Source organism: Oncorhynchus gorbuscha, linkage group LG20, assembly GCF_021184085.1.
Source record: "Oncorhynchus gorbuscha isolate QuinsamMale2020 ecotype Even-year linkage group LG20, OgorEven_v1.0, whole genome shotgun sequence".
NCBI classification, from domain to species: Eukaryota; Metazoa; Chordata; class Actinopteri; order Salmoniformes; family Salmonidae; genus Oncorhynchus; species Oncorhynchus gorbuscha.
The window spans coordinates 3,680,741-3,686,417 of NC_060192.1; the positions used below are offsets into that span (position 1 = coordinate 3,680,741).

A 5,677-nucleotide genomic window follows, 5' to 3' on the forward strand; every position below is an offset into this window, starting at 1 on the left:
TCCACCATGTAGGACATAATAACTGGGTGGATGTGGCCCAAACTTGCTGAAATCCTACTTCCTTTAACAGTTCATAACCACTTGGTCTTTCCCTTTATTCATTCACTCCATATCCCTACGTCAGGGGAAAAGTAGGGCTCAAAGCTGTGTTATGCAAACACATTCCCAACATGCACTGCCCACCCACAGCTGGTTGGTCGGGGCTGGGCTTGCATAAGAGTCCCCGGTCAGGGCCGGGCACTGCATGTCATCTGGCCGCGCCGCAACGATCTGTGCCAATCCGCTTCTTCCTCTCCGCTCAAGCCTCTCATTTACTCGCTGACAGAAATCCCCTGGCACCCACACTACGGAGAATGGATTAGTATAGGATGCAGCAGGATTGAGGTTGTCCCAAATTGCTGAAAAAATGGACGAGTTGGGTTGAGTTCATGAAATGTGTTGAGAGTGGATATGTCACGGTGGATATGTGCAGATAATCAAGTGGGATAGTAAATCCATGTAAAACCGTTTGGCCTCCTCACTTTTTTATTCTTTGTGGTTTTTTGGGGGGGGGGGGGGGGGATTATCTTTATCGAATGGGATGTCGAGAAGCGAGGTTGACATTAATGCCTGCGGGTTAGAATGTCAGATTGTGAGAGAGATAGTCAGACCAAAGAACATGTATTTCTCAATACCACTACTTCTCGGCTCTATACTCCCAGCTCCAAGTTATCACTCTCTCAATCTGAAAGACAAATAAGTCCTGGTACAAAGCTGCCGTAGTATCCACCTTCATGGCCAACGACAACTTGATGTGGACCTTGAAATCGAAAAGAAAACGGACATGAACACTGTAAAGAGGTGCTGCAGTTCAAGGCCGACCTGTGTATACATGTTCCTCCGTCTGTCTTCTTTTATACAGACTTGGCTGTTATCCTGGAGCCCCAAGGAACCGCTGTCTGGTCTGCTCCCTTTGATGCCGAGGGCAGGACCATAATTGACGTGCCATCTAGTAAGCAACGTGGCAGAGGGCCCACTTTCTAGACCGCCTCCCCCACACTCTACATGCTGTTAGTCAGATCTGGGTTAAAATAGTATATGTTTTCTTAGAAATACATTGAGCATTTGATTGAGCGTGTCTGAAGTAATGTAGGTGTGGTTTGTACTTTTGGGATCATTATATTGGGCTCATTGCACCAGGCAAGCTCAATCAAGCTCAGCTAAAGTATTTGAAAGAAAGCGAATAGTATTTGAACCCGGGTATGCATACAGTAGACGCTGTTATGCAGAAATGTGCATGACAACCCATAGAACTGGGGATAACGATGTTAACATCAACCAAGTGTTGCATCGTTGCATTCCTCACTCATGTTGTTTTGCAAGAGAACTAGCTACCCCTTGCATTGGTCAGGGTTATATTCTAAATTTCATGTAGAATAAAAAAATATTGATCCAACAATTTCACCGCAGACAAATTATGACTTTGCCCTGTGTAATGTATATTCTTCCACATCATGTATTGAGAGTCTAGCCGTTTCAATGGAAGTTCTAATCCATCACCATAATGAACACATAGAAGGGCCATCAGTCTCTCTGTCTACAAATACTTTAATAGATATTGTCCTTGATTTGACAGTGCATTACCATAAATCAATCAATGGTTGATTGCCTGTAATATCATGACAGGATGCGGAAAGAGGGAAAGAAGTGTTTCAGCAGCAGTTAGTGTACTGTATGTATGTAATGTACTGTATGTATGTAATGGTATGTGTGCCTTCAGATTTGTCTGAAAATGACAGATTATGAGATGTAAGGATTCAGATTGGGGCATTATTAAGATTAGGTTAACATACATAATATGCTTAAGCCTTAACCACTTATTGGGAAGACTTATCTGGACTAAAGCCTCCAGTGACAGTCTATACGAGAATCTTAATACACAGGAATATACAGTATGTCTTTCACTGAAATATAGTAGGCATGTGCAGCCGTCTTCATCGACCTGGTCAAGGCTTTCGACTCTGTCAATCACCATATTCTTATCGGCAGACTCAGTAGCCTCAGTTATTTCTAATGACTGCCTTGCCTGGTTCACCAACTACTTTGCAGAGTTCAGTGTATCAAATCGGAGGGCATGTTGTCCGGTCCTCTGGCAGTCTCTATGGGGGTGCCACAGGTTTCAATTCTCGGGCCGACTCTTTTCTCTGTATATATCAATGATGTTACTCTTGCTGCGGGCGATTCCCTGATCCAACTCTACGCAGACGACACCATTCTGTATACTTCTGGCCCTTCCTTGGACACTGTGCTATCTAACCTCCAAACGAGCTTCAATGCCATACAACACTCCTTCCGTGGCCTCCAACTGCTCTTAAACGCTAGTAAAACCAAATGCATGCTTTTTTTTGCCCTGTTCAAAATGCCTTAGCAAGCCCTTATGTTCCACCCTCCACACATACGGTGACCATATCAGGCTTAAATGGTGACTCTAGAGACAAAACCTCTCTCATTGTCACTCAATGCCTAGGTTTATCTCCTACCATACCCTTGTCTGTACGTTATGCCTTGAATCTATTCTTCCACGCCTAGAAACCTGCTCCTTTAACTCTCTGTTCCGAACCCACTAGACTACCAGTTCTTATAGCCTTTAGCCGTACTCTTATTCTACTCCTCCTCTGTTCCTCTGGTGATGTAGAGGTTAACCCAGGCCCTGCAGACCCCAGCGTCACTCCCATTCCCCAGGCATTTAATTTGTTGACTTCTGTAACCGTAAAAGCATTGGTTTCATGCATGTTAACATTAGAAGCCTCCTCCCTAAGCTTGTTTTATTCACTGCTTTAGCACACTCCGCCAACCCGGATGTCCTAGCCGTGTCTGAATCCTGGCTTAGGAAGGCCACCAAAAATCCGTTTCCATCTCTAACTATAACATTTTCCGACAAGATAGAACTGCCAAAGTGGTTGGAGTTGCAATCTACTGCAGAGCTAGCCTGCACAGTTCTGTCATACTATCCAGGTCTGTGCCCAAACAATTCGAGCTTCTACTTTTAAAAATCCACCTTTCCAGAAACAAGTCTCTCACCTTTGCCGCTTGTTATAGACCCCCCCTCAGCCCCCAGCTGTGCCCTGGACACCATATGTGAATTGGTCGCCCCCCCATCGATCTTCAGAGTTCGTACTATTAGGTGACCTAAACTGGGACATGCTTAACACCCTGGCTGTCCTACAATCTAAGCTAGATGCCCTCAATCTCACACAAATTATCAAGGAACCTACCAGGTACAACCCTAAATCTGTAACCATGGGCACCCTCTTATATATCATCCTGACCAACTTGCCCTCTAAATACACCTCTGCTGTCTTCAACCAGGATCTCAGCGATCACTGCCTCATTGACTGTGTGCAGTAATGGGTCCGCGGTCAAACGAACACCTCTCATCACTGTTTTTACAGATCTGTGCAAGATCTTTTGCACCACGACAATGTTGCCCATAATAGTATGGATTGCTGATTATGTGTACACAACCGTTGTTGAGGACATCTGCAGTTCAGTGGGACAGGTTGTTGAAAGGACAAGTAGATGCACTTCAAGCCAATGTTCTTTTGGCCTCTCACAATCCCATCCAGACAGATTTGGCCAGGCCATAAGAAGTATTTAATGTGTTGGAAAAGCTTATAGGTCATCCTAGACAGTAACAGTTCAGCCACAGTTCAACCCACTAGCCACTCAATCCGTCTCTGTCTACCTGCCAGTCCATTTGTCAGAGCAACACGTTTTTTTTTGCTGAGCTCACATTAACCCTTAATTCTATATGTTGTGTCAAGCTGTCCTCTAAATCCTCTTGGTTTACATCTCACAGAAACCAAATCTCAATCTGCAGGTTCTGTTTTTTTATGTGTAGGTTTTGATGGCATATACATCATAAAACACTAGAAAAGTACATTTCCTAGAGAAAATGTGTGTACTTGTTGGCTGGTCTTGTAGTATGTATGGTTGGTGCCTGAACCTGTGCAAGTTGTTTTGGTGTCTTTAGCTTGAATAGTTCAAGAGTTACTATTTCTGTTGGGGGGTTATTTTATGCTATTTTATACAAATGTAGTTCAAACAAGTTTAAATATTTGTAACTGAAAAGGTTAAAGAGCAGTAGCATTGGTAAGGTTTACCACTGTGGTCTGATGGGTTTTTTCTAAAGTCAAATAAATCCAGTTCATTGAAGTTAGGTTAGCCTGAATGTTTTAAAGTTGGTCTCGTAGATTAAATGGTCAAGGAGCAGGACCATTTTGGATAACTACCATTCTTATTCAAACCCATGTTATTATATGCAAATGTTTCATGCTTATGGTTAAAAGGGTTCCCGAGTGGCACAGCGGTCTAAGGCACTGCATCTCAGTGCTAGAGGTGTCACTACAGACACATGGATACAAGGAACATGGTCTACTGTATTTTCAAATCATTATTATAGTACTCCATTTTTTTTACACTACTTACCTAACCTTCGTTAGATATTTTATATCAGGCAGTGTTGAGCAGTAGTATTGTGCACCTAACGAACTAACTCCCTGAGAATGCGAAAGGAGCGTTAATTTCCTCTGATCACCGGAGGCAAGGTGGAGGTGCTGAACTAGCCCTGGCATGATTATGAGGAAAGGTGATTCCTTAACTAGTACAGGCAGGCACTGATTAGTGGGTAGGGAACTTAGTTCAGTAAGTGGGGTTAAGTGCTCCGTTTTATAATTGGAATACAGTGGAATAACCTCTCTTGGTCTGTCAGGTTCCTGGCTCCCACATCCTGCACTGTCGATGCAGGGACACGTGGCCTACAGCTGTGGATTTCATCATGCAAGGTAGGATACGGTGCCTCGTTCATTGCGTGAGTCTTTCAAGCCCTATTGTCAAATGAAGCCTGCTGCCTGCAGATTAAGGGTTGGTAAAGCCTGTGGATCATTTGCCCTGTCAAATTTAGCGGTGCTTCGAATTCAAAGTCATTTAACGTTGAAGAAATTCATGTTAATTATGTATCCGGAGAATTGGAAGTTGGGTTGGATTTGACTGTGCTCTCTTGCAGGGACTTGGGTGAGCTGAGGGATGTGAACCACTTGACAATGGGGGATGATGAAATAATGGAGATTTGAGGTAGAGCATATTGTAATATTTGTAATAAATGTGCAAAAATGTCAAAAAACTTGTTTATGCTTTGTCATTATGGGGTATTGTGTGTAGATTGAGGGGAAAAGGTGAAGGTGTCTGAATACTTTCCAAATGCACTGTATGTCCCAGGTGCACGTAGAATTATTATTTTCACCTGACAAACAAAAATCAGTATTCTGTCAAAACACAATAGTTTGGGTATCAGTGGGTGACATTTTTGCGGGGCGAAAGAGCACAGATCTGTGCAAAATCTTTTGCACCACGACAATGTTGCCCATAATAGTATGGATTGCTGATTATGTGTACACAACCGTTGTTGAGGACATCTGCAGTTCAGTGGGACAGGTTGTTGAAAGGACAAGTAGATGCACTTCAAGCCAATGTTCTTTTGGCCTCTCACAATCCCATCCAGACAGATTTGGCCAGGCCATAAGAAGTATTTAATGTGTTGGAAAAGCTTATAGGTCATCCTAGACAGTAACAGTTCAGCCACAGTTCAACCCACTAGCCACTCAATCCGTCTCTGTCTACCTGCCAGTCCATTTGTCAG

The 5,677-nt window shown here is 43.4% G+C and overlaps 1 long non-coding RNA gene across 1 annotated transcript; it reads left to right on the forward strand.

Moving 5' to 3' along the window:
• The first annotated feature begins 606 nt into the window (after positions 1–606).
• Positions 607–5,112, forward strand: LOC124006784. Its single transcript, XR_006833836.1, has 3 exons — positions 607–991; positions 4,751–4,823; positions 5,045–5,112. It is a non-coding gene; the product is annotated as an uncharacterized LOC124006784 (long non-coding RNA).
• Positions 5,113–5,677: the final 565 nt, after the last annotated feature.